Genomic DNA, 17,806 nt, shown 5'->3' on the forward strand with positions numbered 1-17,806 from the left:
AAGTTGCTCAAGTGTCCTCCATCCCAGGAGGGTGTGGATGGTGGAAGGTGGTGGACAGCCCCTCGGCACCATGGTCTAACTTTCTGGCGCTCTCAGCCTTCTTGAGCTGCCTCCTCCTCATCAAGGTTAATGTCTTCAACACTGCCCGGGACATCAGTGACCCCTTCCCCTCCTCCCCTCCATCCTTCACAGCAGCCGCTTCTGGTTGGCCAAATGGAGCCAGTTCTATGTTACTTTCATCAGACATGTTGGGGGAAGCCAGATGCCTCCTCTGAGTTTCTTCCTGGGGTCTGCACGCAGAGAGGAGCAATGAGCCTCCTCATAAGAGCTCGGGCTGGGAAGCAGGGCCCAGGTGAGAGCAAACAGCGAAGCTGGCAGCAGCGCTGCTGCTGGGGTGAGGGTGATGGCTTGTGGTTGAGGCAGTAGCCGCCACTGCTGGGTGACCACGATTAGGCAGTGAGGGCTGAGGAGCAGAGACCCTGGCCGCCCCTCAAAGTCTGGGCGGCCTCAACGCAGGGCAGGACGTCAGCGTCAGGCCAGCGGATTCCCTGCGTGGCAGCCAGCCTTGAGCTGGCGTTTAAATCTGGCCAAGGTCAGGGCAAGTGCACGGGGAAGCAGCCAGACTCAGAAAAGCTGAAGAGTTGGCCCCTGCTGTTCCCTCCAGCAAGTTTCTCCAGCTGGTCCTGGAGGCCTCTAGGTCTAAGTTCATTTGCTGAGAAAAGGTGATTGACAGGCCATCTCTTGCTCACCCCACCCCAGCCCACCCCCACCAGTTTGCTTTTGTGAGGAGGGGCTCATTGCTCCTCTCAGCGGGCGGACCCCAGGAAGAAAGCCTATTTATGGTTACCAGCATGCCATATGCAGATGACTTAAGACAGGCAGCTTTTAACAAACACAATAGGTAGAAACTCCCCAAGGGGGAAAAGGTGTTTCCTCCCACTAATACCAACTCCAATCAAGCTTTTCCTTTTTTGCTCTTTGGTCCCAGGTCAAGCAGACAGCATGATTTTGTGCAAAACGTCCTGGGGATGAGGGCTCAGATACAAACGAAAATGTTTTAGGTCTTGGGGGGGGGGGGAGAACCTTAGAAATCATGGAATCCAGTGGTTCTCCAAAAGCTGAGTGTGCATAAGAATCACCTGGAGGGCTTGTTGGCCCTCAGGTTGCTGGGCCCCACCCCAAGAGGTCAGGATTCCAGGGTCTAGGGTGACTTGGGAATTTGCATTTGCAACAAGTTGCCACGGGAACTTTGAGAACCAAAGTCTAACCCTACCCAGCTGGGTTTCAGCATTGAGTTTAACAATTACCAGTTGTTACAAGTTTGCAATCTGATGTAGCTTTTCTGGGCCTCCCTTTTCTCATCTCCACAATTAGTGTGATAACCTGTGTCCTGCCTACCTCACAGAGGTGTTTAATTTACAGAGTGGCTGCTATTGGATAGTTACTCGGGCTTTTAGCAAGATCCCTCTGATTTGATGTGGAGCAGTCACGTGCCTTTCAGGTCCGTGAACTTAGAAACAGTTCCCCCGGGTTGCTGGGTCAGAGTTTACTGCTGCGTTTCCTTCTGCCGAGGATGAGAGAGGGAGATGCCGTCAAGCTGGGGGTAGGATGTATACCATTCGGTTTTTTTTGTTGTACTTTTCTCATTTGCATTTGCTTCTTAGCTTTGTTAATATTTCTAAGTATATTGGTTTTCCTTTTTCATGTAGAAAGTGTCTCAGTGTTTTCCTTTTCTGTTTCTCCCATATTCTTTGTTACAAAATTATTTACCATCTGATAAGATCATGCAAGGATATGTTCTATTATTTTTTTTGTAATTTTTTACCTTGTATACCCTTATCCCTCAGGAGTTACGAAGTTCAGCGCTCCTTTAGCTTTTCTTGTTTTTCTCTTTTTTCCGAAACAGCTAAGCCAACCCTGGCATCATTTGTTGAGTAATCCCTTTCCTCTCCCTTGTCGTGTGCTTGTGCATTGTTTAGTACTTGACAAAATAGAATAAGTGGGAGTGAGATTTGTGTCCAAGCCCATTTTATTTCAGGTGGGGAAGCTGAGGCTCAGGGCAGCTAACTGGTATTCCTATGGTCATGCTATTTAATGGAGAAGCTATGACTACAACTCAGATCTCTGACTTCTAATCTGGATTGGAGATATGTCTCCTTCTTGTCTACCCAACTTTACTTTTTGGGGATTGACTAATATCTCTTTGTTTTTTGTCTTGCTGGGACATAGCCTGTGTTATTTTTCTAATATTTGAAGAGATGCTAATAACCATATTTTTAATGTGTAATCTCCTGAAATTTAAGATTTGGGCTTAACACAGTGTGCTTTCAGCCCACGTGTGACCATGGGTTGCTAATTTTTGATCGTCTTTAAGAAAGTGTTTTTAGCACTGGCATGGGACTTGTAGCCTGACTTCTTTCTGTCTAGCTATCCCAAATATGGATCATTTAGCTAACATCAAAAGAGAAGTGTTTCCTTATGCCTTTTCTTTCTAGCAGAGCAACTTGTTAGTGTTCCTATAAGAGCTCAGCTGAAGCAGAGCAACTTGTTAGTGTTCCTATAAGAGATCAGCTGAATTAAATTATCGTAATTAGTTTATGGCATTAATGCCATTTCTGATAGTTCCGTGATTTTATTGACTTGAGTTGTAATCTAGGACTGATTCAGGAAAAATGGATGTGGGTCGTGAGGAGAGAGGGCCATGTCCCAGGCTTCGGTTGAGCTCCTGGGACGTACCCCGCCAAGTGTGGGTCCTTGGCTTTGCGCAGGAAAGAATTCAAGAGCGAGCCACAATTAAGGTAGATTTATTTAGAAATACATCAAAAGGCAAGAGAAAGGCCATGAGGTGTGCTTGTTGGGTGCTCAGATTAGATTAAAAGTAGGTACACACTCCATAGACAGAATGTGAGCCATCTCTGAAGAGGGGGAGAAGGGAGGAGGCCAGGAGGCTTGTGTTGCCAGTTTTTATGGGCTCAGTGGCTTCATATGCTAATAAATGGAAGGACCAGTCTAACTAGCCTAGGGAAGGGGCCGGGATTCTCAAGAAGTTAGCCATTTCCCACTCTTTGACCTTTTGTGGCTAGCCTTGGGTCTGCCATGGTGCTTGTGGGCCTGTTATTCACCATGCTAATATATTACAGTGGGCGTATAATGAAGCTCAATGTCTACTAGAAGTCAAATCTCCCACCATCTTGAGCCTCACGGCCTACTAGGGTTTGAATCCTCAGCCATCCTGATGTTAATTGTTGTGTTGTTTCTTGAATGGCTGTGCCTTGCCCCCTTCCTGTTTCAGGATTAGACCCATACATGGCAGGTTACCCTTCATTGTAGTTCCTGGGGTGATGAAAATCCAAGGCCCATAATGGACTTAGTGAGGTAATGGAGATACAAGTGTGCTTGATTTTAAGGGAAACGAACAGAGTAATTGCATACTAGTGCCTTTTCCTTTCATACAGCTTTTCCTTAACTCAGTGACAGCCCTAGCAAAGCTTTCAGTATCCATCCTTATCAATAAGTTTCACAAAAATTTTGAGTCCTTTGGCTTCTTGCCTGAATTTCTGTTGGCTAACAAATGTGGTATTAATATTTAGACAGTAGGCCATTGATGCACTGTTTACTTAAGAAAGTGATACCAGAGTGGGAACTATGAGACTTTATAATATGGAGAATAAAAAGATGAAGCATTTAGGGGGCGGTATGGCTTTTTGTGTTGGAAGATGAAGGTTATTGTAAAAGCGTTTTGCTTGGTTATGCTATATGGCCTTTCAGAAATGGTTCGGAATTTGGTGATGGGATGAAGAAAACTTAATCCACTTCTGAGCTCTATTGCTTTCTCCTAGTTCAAGCTTTAAGGCTCTCTCACCTTGAATATTGCAATATCCTCATAACTGGTCTCCCCGCTTCTACCATTACTATATTTCAGTCTATTCTCAATACAACAGTTGGAGTGATACTATTCATAAATCAGATCATGTCCAAAACCCTCTTTCCAGTGCCTCCCATATCATGTTAAGAGAAACCCAAGTAATTCCAATAGCCTTATAGACCCCTTCATGATCTGGACCCTCATTACTTCTCTGACCTCACCTTCTCTCCCCATTATACTCTGTTCCAGCATCAATGTCTGTGCTTACACAAACTAGGCATTTTCTTTCTCGAGACATGATCTTGGAAATGAGTAACTCTTTTTGAGAGTTTTTTCCACTATACTTCATTGCTTGATAGCACCTTAAGACTTTAGGGCCAGAGATTTTGGCTTACTCTTGCTCAAAAACAGACCCCACCATTCAGAAAAGGGCAATGTGAAATAATATGAAAAATTCCGCAAATGTCCTACCCTTATGGTAGGTTACTTTATTAGTTGTCATCACATTCCATTTCTTGTATAGTGCATAAAAATTTACGAATATTTTCACAAGCTCTTTCCTTTTTAAGGTTGGTTTTGGGAGACAGTATCATATAATAAAGGCTGCTTGCTTAGAGTTTTTCTGTAAGAACAAATGTCAGCCTAAGTTGGCTCAAAATCTGCATTATAGTAGAATCCAAAATGCTGGAGTGTTTGACGTTAATGTAGGAGTTGTCTAGTTCAAGTTATCTAATAAACGTAAATACGCATAAAAACGTGTAAGTCTTTTTAATTCTGAAAGAGCATTAATGAAATCACTAATAGTAATCCAGATAAAGTAGGAAGAAATATGGATTACTTGCCAAATATCCCATGGCTCCTTCAGAAAGATCATACTTGCAGCTGTCGTGCCTTTTTTTTTCTCCCTACAAATAGGAACCCCATATAATTTGTAAGAATATATGACATAGGGCAAACATTATTTGAAATTTGGGTTTACTAGCTCTTATGAGCTTTGGCAAAATAATGGAGTAATATTGCCTTTAAAATTTTTTTAACCTGGTCTTGCCTTTACCTTTTCACCTTGAAAGATGGAGTAGTCTTTAGGGAAGAGACGGTAAATTGCTAAGAAGCCTGCAAAGCTAAGGGTTTTGGTATGCTTAGTTAGAATATGGGTGAGTTTTCTATTGTTGTATACAGCAAGGTGTTCTTTTCTGGGCCCCCATACTGTTAGGCAAATTTTAGGCTTGTGAGGGGGAAAGAAAGCAAAACAAATGTTGCCGGTGGGAGAGATGAGGTTCTTGCTGCTTTTTCCTTCCTTCTTTCCTTGGGGTGACTAGTAACCATCCATCAACTTAAGTACCTCTGGATCAGGCCTGGCGGGGTGGCTTTCCTTCACACAGTCATTCGTGGAGTTAGGTTTCTTCCATCTTGTTGTGCCACCATTTTCCGGGGTATAATCCTTGTCTATATGGTTAAAGGTGGTTCACCTCCAACATCGTGTTCTTGATTTCAAGAAAGGGGAGAAAAAAAGAGTATAGGCATACCTTGCTTTATTGTGCTTCACAGATTCTGCATTTTTTACAAAATTAAAAAAAAATAGTTGATATACAATATTAGTTTCAGGTGTACTACATAGTGATTCGATACTTGTGTACATTATGAAATGATCACCATGAGTCTAGTAATTATCTGTCCTCATATAAAGTTATTAAAATATTTTTGACTATGTTCCTTATGTTGTATATTACATCCCTGTGGCTTATTTCATAACCAGGTTTGTACCTCTTAATCTTCCTCACCTGTTTTGCCCTCCCACCCCTCCCATCTGACAACCACCTCTTTGTTCTCTATATCCATGAGTCTGCTTTCATTTTATTTTGTTTCAGATTCCTCTTATATGAGATCATATGGTACTTGTCTTTCTGACTTATTTCACTTAGCGTAATATCCTCTAGATCCATCCATGTTGTTGCAAATGGCAAGATTTCATTTTTTATGGCTGATTAATATTCCATTGTATGTATACCACATCTTCTTTATCTATTGATGGACACTCAGGTTGCTTCCATACCTTGGTTATTATAAATAATGATGCAATGCATATACCTTTTTGAATTAGTGTTTTTTTGGGGGGGGGGGTAAATACCTGGAAATTGCTGGATCACATGGTGGTTTTATTTAATTTTTTGAAGAACCTCCATACTGTTTTCCATAGCGGCTGTATCAATTTATGATCCCACCAGCAGTGCATGAGGGTTCACTTTTCTGCATGTCCTTGCCAACACTTACTTGTTATCTTTTTGATGATAGCCATTCTGAAAGGTATGATGTGATAATCTCATTGTGGTTTTGATTTGAATTTCCCTGATGATTAGTGATATTCAGCATCATTTCATCTGCCTGTTGGCCATCTGTATGCCATCTTTAGAAAAATGTATTCAGGTCCTCTGCCCATTCTTTAAAAAAAATTGAAATATAGTTGATTTACGTTTCAGGTGTACAGCAAAATGATTTAGTTATACATATCTCTATTTTTCAGATTTCTTTTCCATTATAGCTTATTACAAGATATTGAATATAGTTCCCTGTACTGTACAGTAGGACCTTGTTTTTCTGTTTTATATATAGTACTGTGTATCTGTTAATCCCAAATCCCTAATTTATCCCTCCCCTCCTTTCCCCTTTGGTGACTATAAATTTGTTTTCTGTGTATGAATCTATTTGTTTTGTAAATAAGTTCACTTATAATTTTTCAGATTCCACATATAAATGATATGATATTTCTTTTCTCTGACTTAGTATGATAATGTCTAGGTCCATCCGTGTTGCTGCTGCAAATGCCAATATTTCATTTTTTTTTTTTCTTGGTGGGGGGAGGTAATTTGATTTGATGGAGGTACTGGGGATTGAACCCAGGACCTCATGCATGCTAGGTATGTTCTCTGCCACTGAGCTGTACCTTCCTCTCAGTATTTCATTCTTTTTAATGGCTAAGTAATATTCCATTGTATATATACCATATCTTCTTTATCCATCCATCTGTTGATGGACATTTAGGTTGCTTCCATGCCTTGGCTTTTGGAAATAGTGCTTCTATGAATGTTGGGGTACATGTATCTTTTTTTTTCTGTGGTGCATGTATTTTTTTTTTTTAATTGGAGTTTTCATCTTTTCTGGCTATATGCCCAGGCGTGGGATTGCTGGATCATATGGAAAGTTTATTTTTAGTTTTTTAAGGAACCTCCATACTGTTCTCCATAATCCACTGCCCATTTTTAAATTGGGTTGTTTTTTGATGTTGAGTTGTATGAGTTCTTGGTATACTTTTGATATTACCTCCTTATTGACTCTGGATATTAACCCCTTATTGGATATATCATTTGTAAATATTTTCTCCTATTCAGTACACTGCCTTTTCAGTTTGTGGATTGTTTCTTTGGTTGTGCACAATTTCTCAGTTTGATACAGTTCCATTTGTCCATATTTGCTTTTGTTTCCCTTTACTAAGGAGACGGATCCAAAAAAAATATTGCTAAGACCAATGTCAAATGCCTTTGTGTTTATGTACAAATTTTAGTATTATTTGTTCTAGGTCTGTGAAAAATGCCTTTGGTATTTTGATAGGGAATGCACTGACTATGTAGATTGCTTTGGGTAGTGTGGTCATTTTAACAATATTCTTCCAACCGTGAGCACAGTATATCTTTCCATTTGTTTATGTCATCTTTTAATTTCTTTCTTCGATGTCTTAGTTTTCAGAGTACAAGCCTTCTACTTCTTTGGTTTGATTTATTCCTAGGTATTTTAAACTTTTTGATGCAATTGTAAATGGGATTGTTTTTTAAATTTCTTATAACTTGTTATTAGTGTATAGAAATGCAACAGATTTCCATCTTGTAATCTTTAATGAAAAAGAGTATGAAAATGAATACATGTATAAATATGCATGACTGGGACATTATGCTGTACACCAGAAATTAACATGTTATAACTGACTATACTTAAAAAAATAAAAGTAATATAGCTAAAAAAAAAGTTCGAGAGGGAAAAAAGAAATGCTACAGACTTCTGTATATTAATTTTGTATTCTATAATTTTATTGAATTCATTTATACTAATTTTTTTTGGTGCAGTCACTAGGATTTTCTATATATAGTATCGCCATCTGTGAACAGTGCCAGTTTTACTTCCTTTTCAATTTACATTCCTTTTTTTTTTTTTTTTTAACCTAATTGCTGTGGTTAGGACTTCGAGTACTATGATGAGTAACTGGTGAAGGTGGGCATCTTTGTCTTGTTCCAGATCTTAAGAGAAAATGCTTTCAGCTTCTCACCATTGAGTATGATGTTGGCTGTGGGTTTGTCTTATGTGGCTTTTATTATGTTGAGGTATGTTCTCTCTATACCCACTTTGTGGAGAGTTTTTACCATAAATGTCTGAATTTTGTCAAGAGCTTCTGCAACTATTGAGATAATCATATGATTTTTATTCTTCAGTTTGTTAATGTGGCATATTACATTGATGTATTTGTTTACAGATACTGAACAATCCTTGGATCTCTGGGATAAATCCTATTTGATCATGGTGTATGATCCTTTTAATGTGTTGTTGAATTTGATTTGCTAATATTTTGTGACTTGTGCATGCATCTATGTTCATCAGTGTTACTGGCCTGTAATTTTCTTTTTTTGTGGTGTCTTTTTCTGGTTTTGGTATTCAGGTGATGCTGGCCTTATAGAGTGAGTTAGTAAGCATTCCTTCCTCTTCAATATTTTTGAATAGGTGGAGAAGGATAGGTGTTAGCTATCTTATTTATTTATTTATTTATTTATTTATTTATTTATTTATTTATTTATTTATTTATTTTACAGTATAAACTTGTTTATCTATTTTATATGTAGTAGTTAGTATCTGCAAATCTTGAACTCCCAATTTATCCCTTCTGACCCTCTTCCCCTCCCCCCCTGGAAACCATGTTTATTTTCTATGTCTGTGAGTCTGTTTCTGTTTTGCAAGTAAGTTTGTCTTTTTTCCTTTTTTTTTTTTTTTTAAGATTCCACATATGGGTGATATCATATGATATCACTGAGGTAACTATTACCTATGTCTGGGAATGGGCTTCCTCATCTTCTGCTAAGCCATTAATGTATGATTGAGTCAATGTAGTCAGGAGTTACGGTGGATTTAGGATTTTCCATGTTTATGTTTACATTCAGGGCATCACAGTCTTTAAATCCTTCCAGTAGTAGGCTGTTACTTTGTTTTTAGAGTAGTGGCTGGATTGCCCGATGGCTTTTCTCAGGGTTTCAGTCATTGCTGGATGCCCCCACCACAGCTGGGGGAGGGGTCTCTCTCCATGCTCTTTCCTGTCCCACAGGTAAACTGCTGTTGCTTATTACTTGTGCTGTGCTACTTGTGAGTGAGTGGGGTGGTCATCTGTTGTTCTGATCCAGTCCAGTGTTAAGCAGACCCTGTTAGCTTACCAGTTGACAGTCTTTATAATAACTTCAACTCAAATCTGTAAACTCAGGGGAAAAAACTCAATGTAAAGTTCAAAGCCCTCCTTTCATCTCTATCCCAGCAACTCCATCTCAGTGTTCTCCAGATTCACATGAATTCTACTTCTTTTGTCTTTTCATATCCTCTATCTCATAGCAGTAGGAGTAGTCACATCTTTTAGAAGTATGTTCTTGAATCTGAGAAGCCTTCATGAGATAGTTTTACTTGAGCTGGGATCTGAAAGATGGCCAAGATTTCCACAGGCAGAAGTGGTTGGACAGGGAATTCCAGAAAGAGCTATGAATAAGAGCAAAATATAGTCAACGTTGGAAGAGATAAGGTGTGCCCCCTTAGCAGTATAATGTTTGAGGATATCATCTAGATGCCCACAAAATTCAGAATGCAGAAATGGAACTATGCTGTGAGACTTGGGGCCGTATTTGTACCCCATGCTGGTGAAACAGACCATGTTTGTTATCTAAGTGTAGTGCTTGGGGATATGAGCCTATTATATCATGTTCCCTCACATTTTCATCTGCCTACAGTAGGCCAAAGAAATATCCCCATATTCCAGAGGAGAATAATTCTGAGAAAAATAATCATTAGAGAACATGAATTCAGTTGTGTAAATTGTGAAACTCAAGTCATTATCTTCTTTGTTATAGTGTAAACCCTTGTACACATTTTTATCTGGACTAGAAATCAAAAGCCAAGTAAAATTCTGAGCATCAATTTGTGTAGAGACTAATCACTACAGTATCATATTGCGTCCCATTCCTTTCAATGCCACCTCTGCCCATCTACCTATCTATGTCTGTTGGTAAGAACAGTCAGGGGTGGGGGTTGGTGGATGAAAATTCTACTGAAGTGAAGAGACAAAAACTCCTGTTCATTTCTCAGCTGCTCAAAAAAACAAAAAAATCCTTCAGAAGATGGAAATAATTCATTCTCTAGGTTTCTTGGATTTAGTTTGTTTATCCAAAGCAATTTTTCTTTTTTTTAAAAAATTTATAGTTGATTTACAATATCCAAAGCAGTTATCCAGGTAAACCTTCCTTGTACTTCTGTGGTACTTAATACCATAAGAAAAAATGTGAAGTTTTAGGAAAATACTTATAATTTAAATCTTCTAAGAAATAGGCTTAAGAAAATAAGTTACATTGAAATAATATATGGTTTTAACCCAAGTCAAACTATTCTTTATCACCTGGCATTATTACCATTTTTGTTTTAATGCTTTTAAATTAGTCGGTAGGTGAAGAGAGTGGGTCACCACACTTCTAGGGTAATGATATTGCTGGGAAGGTGTCATCTTGATGTACACAAAGCCTCCTTACTAATGCTGCAATGGAAGTGTGATATGAGACCAGGGGAATTCCTGCAGCTTGTATGTATTGAAGCACATTATATATTTGTGTCCAGATTGAGGTTTGTTTCAAACCTCTTTTGCTGCTGTTTGGCTCTGCCAGTTGAATGGGTGAGGGATTCAGCCTCCTGTGCTAGGGCTTCTCCTAAGGGTAAGAGATGGCACACTTACATTTTTATATAAGTAGGCTGACTTTCTATTTCTCTAAGCCTCTATTTTGTGTACTGAAAGAAAAACGAAGGATACAGTTGATGAGGTCCATCCCTCCAGGGTATAGTACTGGGCCAAAGATGCTCTGTGTGTGATTGCTTTTGTTGACATTTGATGTGCTTATTTAAGAAACAATAGTAAGCTTTCATTAGGGTCTAATTTTTTAACAGTTGTATGTACCTTTATATTTCATTTAATGTTTCCAATAGCCCTGTGAGAGGGATGCTGCTGTTTCTATTTTATAAAGATGAGGAAACGGAGCCTCCGAGTGGAAGTGATTTGCCCAAGGCGTGCAGTTAGTCAGTATTTAATCAGTGGAATTTTAGCACAGGCAGGCTAACTATAGATTCGATGTTCTTAATTAGGGATTGAGAAATTTTTCTGTAAAAGGTCAGATAGTAAATGTTTTGGGCTTTGTAGACCGAATGGTCTCTGTTGCAACTACTCAACTCTGCTGTTGCTGCATAAAAGCAGCCATAAACAACACATAAATTAATGGGTATGGCTGTGCTTTGATAAAATTTCATTTATAAAAACAAGTGGAGGGCAGGATTTAGCCTGTGGGCTGTTTGTCCTATTGCTTGTTGAATTCTGCTCTTAACCACTATGAAATACTGTCACATTGTTAAGGATAATGATTTATGAGTAAGCAAGGTGTTTTCCTTGTTCTTTTATTGGAGATATACAATGCTTTCAGTCTTAGAGAATCAAGAACCAAAAGGATACTTAGTATTTGTATCCTTTGCTTTATAAAAATATTACCATATTTATATCTACATATACATCTACCTATATAAATGTATATACTAGATGTGGAGGTGCACATATGCATAGATGTGAGTGCACACAGGGGTTTGTGTGTGCATATGTGTGCATGTGCTTGGAATATACATAGACAAATACATGTCTATATTTTCTATATATATGGAAGGACATACATTAAAATGTTAATTGTGGTTATCTCTTGTTGAGAAATGTTTTGAATATTCTTCTGTATAAGTGATGACTTTTCCAGTTTTTCTAAAATGCATATTTATTACTAACTAGAATCAGACCAAATTAAAATGACAAAAATCAGGTTTTTTTTTCCCCTGGGCAAGAGGCAGAGGAGAAAAGGAGAGAAGGCATAGAATTGGGTAGAAGCTAGAACCAGGAGAAACTGGCTGCTCAGGAACCTACCAAGTTTTACCAGATCTGACAGTATGAGTTTTTGATTTTCAGCTCTCTATCCTTATAGTCTGATCTGTGAAAATAAATAAGAGCCTTAAAATGGTTTTCCTTTTCTAGTTATGATACCAAGTTTTTCAGCAGGTACTAAAGAGACATTAGAAGAAATTTTTTTGCTTTTCTGATTCCTGTGTAACTCACACAGTAGGCTCCTGCAGGGCAAGTGGCTTCCCCAGTGTCTAGCTCCAATAGTGTGGGTGGCTTCTTCTGTGCTTGGCTTCTGCAGTGCATGGGAGCATGGGATCCAGGAGCTCCCAGCTACTGAAAGCTTCCTCTGGTAACCTCCTCTTAGGTGGTTTTGTAGTGGAGTGTCTCTGAGATACTTCCCATGAACCCCTGTGACAGTGAGTTTCTGACAAGTTCCAAAGAACATATTTTGAGCATGTTTTACTGGTGTGGCACCACATCAACATCTCTGCCATCCATTTAGCCATGACTAGGTCCTCCATCAATGTCTGGATCTCAGGCCTGTTGGAGGGGAGGTAAGGAGGGACTCTTCCTTCTATCTTACTCTTAGGAATAGTGATTGCTCATTATATGTGCTATTTCTACATTTAGAATTGTCTTTACTTCTTCCTAGCCAATCCCTGGTTACTCCAATATCTTGCTATAATTAATAATTCTTTATATTAAACTTTCCATGTTAAAATTACTATGTCACTTATTTCTCCTGATTGGACCCAGCATTGGATACAGCAGCATACCAAACCTGGTTGCTTAGGATGTCTGGGGACCAGTAGACAGATTCTTCTTAGGTAACCAATAGGGAAAAAATTAAAATGGGGAAGTATTGATCTTTGACAGATATGGAAGGTCTAAATCAGGAGGGGGTTTATAATCCAGAACCAAACCTTGTTGCTCTTGTTCTCTTGAGTTGGTTGAAGCTGCTCTGTCTTTCCTGGATACCTTTCACATTGCCTAACTGATATGGACTTCATATCTTCAAGTTAGCTTCATGCATGTGGTTAAGTAACTTTCTAGAATGGGAATGTTTGTATAGTGGCAAGTATAGATTTGGAGCTAGGCAGATCTGTTTGAGAGTTTGCTTTATCACTTACTAGCTATATGCTCTTATGTAAATCAGACTATCTGAATCAGTTCGGTTTCCCCCATACCTAACATGTTATTGGTGGATTAAGGACAATATGGTGCTTCATGCATAGTAATTGCTAAGTAAATGGTAGCTAGTAATTACTGTTACTGTTCAGTGTGTACAGAAAACTACTCTTTAAGTAGATGTAGAGAAAACAAGGAGGAAGCAAGAGTTTTGATCTCAAAGCTAGAGCCACACATTTGTCAGGAGCAGATTGTATCATGGCAGTGTGGAAGCCTCCCTTGGCCCCTCTCCTTTCAGGAAGACCCACATCTGTAGCCTGTAATTGGACAATGAAGAGTCAGGATGGAGTCTAAGAGCAGATGTTGAAAGCAGCACTGATCCTGTTAGGTTCTGACTGAGCTCAGCATGCTTGTGTGTGAGTGAGAGGGGCCGGCTCTCACTTAGAGGGTGAGAAGGTGATAGTGATTGGGTACTGGTCATATGATACCGTCAGTTATGACACCTACTGCTCTCTGTATGGGCAGATTTGCTCTTGATTCAGATTCCCATGACTCCTCAGGAATAAAGAGGGCTTATTTGATAAGCACACCAGGATGTGTATATGCATTGGGGTGGTGGTGAGTGTCTTGTAGCTGGGCTCCTGCTGTGATTGACTCCTCAACAAATAAAGCAAAGCATGCATGTTGCTTGGCTCCCTTTTCATGTCTCTCTGAAACAAGATACATCCTGGGACCACGTCCTGGCTGAGCTTCTAGTGTGTCGCATCTGCCTCTCTGTGTGTGTCTGTCGGCCTCTGTACTTCTCAGCAATTCATCAGTGGAAAGAAGAGCAGAAATGAAAGTAGTTTCTGCAACTGCAGCGCTGTCAGTGAGTGACTTTGGCCAAGCCTGGCTAAGTAGGTTATGCCTGGATTAGGCTGGTCTTCCATGGAGGTAGAGTAGGTGATGTTCTTTGAATTAAGTTATTAAGGACTCCTAAAAACATTTATTGACTACTTCATCTGTGTAACATTCTACACTAAATGAAAATACATTATCTAATTTTAAACCATGGAAGACTACTATGAAGTAAATGCTATTATTTTGTTTTTAAAATGTTTCATTTCCATCTTTATTCGTAAGTTGGAAAGGCTTTAAAATCTCTAAGAACAAATTGCTTAAAATTACAGTTCTCTACAGAGATCCGTTTTTTTATTACTAAATCAAGTAGGTTCTATTATCCAATTTTATAGGTGGGAAAACTGAGGCTTAAGTCAGGTAACTTATCCAATGTCATACAGCTAAAAAGTAGCATCCATCACTGAGGATTTGTTTGGAATATCTTTTATATACCCAGTACTGCTCCAAGTGGTAGGGATATAATAGAAAACAAAAGACAAATATCTACCTTCATGAAGCTTACATTAGTAATGGTAAAAGACAAAAATTGAAATAGATTTTACAGTTCACCCTTGAATAACACAGGTTTGAACTGTATGGGTCCACTTAAATGTGGATTTTTTAAGTGAATATTTACTGCAGTACTACATGATCCATGGTTGGTTGAATCCGTGGATGCAGAACCATAGATGTAGAGGAACAATGTAAAGTTAACACGTGGATTTTTGATTGTGCGGAGGGTCAGTGTCCCTAACCCTGACATCATCAAGGATCAACTGTACAGTGATGAGTGCTAAGGAGAAATGTAAAGCAAAGAAGGGCGTACAGGGAACATGTATGTAAGATCGCAGTTTAGAGAGGGTGGTCAGAAAAGATGTCACTGAGAAGGTGACATGTAAGTGGAGCTCTGGAGGAGGTAAGAGTGAGCCATGAAAATATCTGTAGAGAAGAGCATTCCAGGCAAAGGGAACAGAAATTTCAAAGGCCTTGATGCAGGAATATCCCTGGCATGGTCAAGGAATAAGAAGGGGCTAATGTAACTGGAGCACAGTGAGCAGAGGGAGAGAAGATGAGATGAGAGAGGTAACAGGTCCAGACTGTATAAGTCCTTAGAGCCATTGTAAGGATTTGGCTTTTACTCTGAGACAGGAGGGTTTGGGCAGAGGAGTGATATGTTACAATAGGCTGATCTTATTAAAGCAGAAGCCATATCTTATATTGAGAATAAACTGAAGAAAGGGGTTCTAGTAAGGAGGAAATCACTAAGTGATTTGCTTTGAAGAGTTAATCTTTGAGTTCAACTCACACACTGAATGCAGGACTGGATCCAGTGTTTTGTGGAACATGAGGCTTTATACAACTTCAGGAGCCTTCTTTAAATGAAAGAATTCAACAATAGGTATGAATGTGAGTTTTTAACTAAATTGGGGAGTGGGGAACTGGGAAAGGGTCTGTAAGTAGGAGAATGAAGCATAAACTTCATTAGCTTTACAAGTAACTCTGCCTTCGAGTGAATTACTATGTTCCAGACTCTATGCTAGGCTCTGGGAACAAAGGGATGGGTAAATCAGTGACTAGATTTAACACCTGAACTATTGTAAAGCCATCCATCTGGCTTCCCTTATCTCCTTCTCCTTCAATCTGCCCAGTATACAACTAGAAGATGTATTGTCCTGAATTAGTGCTCTATCACTGTGGTACTCCCCTTTTAAAAAGCCTCTAATTGGCTTTCTGTTGTGGTTTTCCATTGCTTGAAGGAGTTCTTACAGTCTATCAGGCATCAGAATCAATTTGGGGAGGGGAATGCTTGTTCAAAATGCAGGTTTCCTGGCCCTAGACCTAAACCTGCTGAATGAGAGTCACTGAAGTTGGGGCCTATAATTCATTTTTAAACAGTCTTCTCTGGGTGATTCTGATGCAGATGGCTATTCAGTAGTTAACCATCTAAAGCCAAAGCTCCTTAGTATGGGATATTGTTCATGATCTTGACCCAGCTGCATGTTTTCTATTCTTCATAGACCTCCTCACTCTAGCTATTGTCCTCTAAACATTCCTTACACATTGAACCTAGAAAGCCTATGCTCACTTTTTTCCATCTGACTAGAATACCCTTTCTCTTCTCACTGCCTCTCCAAATCTTAGCCATTCCTTAAGTTCTGGATCAGATCTAGTTTCTTGGTACCTTCTCTGACCCAAGAACTGATAGCCTCCAAGCTCCCAGAGTACTCATTAGGAATCTTGTCATATTGTATAGTTTTGCTTCTCAGACCTGTCTGTTATCTCAACTAAACTCCCTCAGGGTGGGGCCCATTCCTTTACCTTTTTGTATCTCCCAAGGGCCTTACCCACTATTGAGCAAGCAGAAAAACAAAAGGAGGAGGCAGGGAAAAGTGTGTATGTTCATAATGGACCATATTTCTTGCTCTTTATATTCTCATTTAGGAGAGCATAACAAATTCCCAAACAACTACTTTTCAATGAACAACACAGATTTGGTTCATAAATACAGGTTCTAAAAATACATTGAAGATAAAAACCTCTTTGGCTCAGATTCTCTCATTACAGGATGGTATTTGGTGATATACTACTGGATACTGGCTACTGTTTTAGTAAATCTTTCAGAAATCAATTTATTCAGTGCTATTATTTGTATATTTTTATCCGAGGTTGTATTTCATGTTTTGTTGCTCTTAACAGAGTTTATCTGCGTGCTGAAATAATACACTCCTAGGCTATTTGGAAAAGAAACACCATATCCACAGTGTACCTAGAGATAGCAGTGGGGTCTGCCGATAATTATGACATATTTATTAGGGTTTAAGATAAGATGATGGTTCCAGAGTTGCTCTCTCATTGGCATATTCAGGCAAATGAGTGTACAGTCTTCCCTTAGTATCCTCGGGGGTTGGTTCCAGGACCCACCCTACCACCACCAGACACCAAAATCCATGGATGCTCAAATCTTTTATCTAAAATGGCATAGTATTTGCATATGACCTATGCACATCCTCCCATATACTTCAAATCATCTCTATATTACTTACAATACCTAACGCAATGTAAATGTCATGTAAATATAATGCTATGTAATTTCCAACATGTGGCAAACTCAAGTTTTGCTTTTTGGAACTTTCTGGAATTTTTAAAAAATATTTTTGATCATTGTTGGTTGAATATACGGGTGTGGAACCTGTGGACATGGAAGACCAACTGTAACATCTACATTTTTTAAAGGAGGACAGACCTTAGGCACAGGTTGATAAACCGTGATCAGCCAGTGAGATTGTAATCTTGCTGGAGGTGGAGCTTTTGGAGACTTGGTTTTTCTGTTTCCAAAGGAGAGGCAGCATAGTTTAGTACCATGATTTTCAAACTTTTCTAGAGTCTTAGGGTTCCAAAGATTTGCTCTGAGGGTCACTGAGGGCAAGGGTCTGGTGGTTAGGGCTGATATTGTGTGAGAGGGAGAGGTATTAAAATTTCATTTGGCTTCTAGCTTCACCGCAAAAGGTAGAGCTAACCATGGTAAGAAGGAATCCAATGTCAAGGTAAAAGATGAGCTTGTGACCTTAAGTTTCTTGGCCTAGACAACTTATATCTCAGGTGACTAATCAGACAGGATTATAGCACTGTTGCTACGGATCTTTCAGGAATCATGAAAGTGGACTTGGGCCACAAAGAAACTGGGAGAAGAGCAAGTACTGTCCTGATTTTCACAATATATA

General features: G+C 39.3%; 1 long non-coding RNA gene across 12 annotated transcripts in view; it reads left to right on the forward strand.

Annotated features, from left to right (window-relative positions):
- The first annotated feature begins 1,485 nt into the window (after positions 1 to 1,485).
- LOC123619413 (uncharacterized) overlaps positions 1,486 to 17,806 on the forward strand; it is an 874,904-nt gene continuing 858,583 nt past the window's right edge. For 11 of the 12 annotated variants that reach the window (XR_012504656.1, XR_012504652.1, XR_012504653.1 and 8 more), the window contains exon 1: positions 1,486 to 1,603. This is a non-coding gene — a long non-coding RNA (uncharacterized LOC123619413). The remainder of the gene's footprint in view (positions 1,604 to 17,806) is intronic. The other variant, XR_012504654.1, reaches the window with a different exon arrangement.

This window comes from Camelus bactrianus, chromosome X (assembly GCF_048773025.1).
Source record: "Camelus bactrianus isolate YW-2024 breed Bactrian camel chromosome X, ASM4877302v1, whole genome shotgun sequence".
Taxonomy (NCBI): domain Eukaryota; kingdom Metazoa; phylum Chordata; class Mammalia; order Artiodactyla; family Camelidae; genus Camelus; species Camelus bactrianus.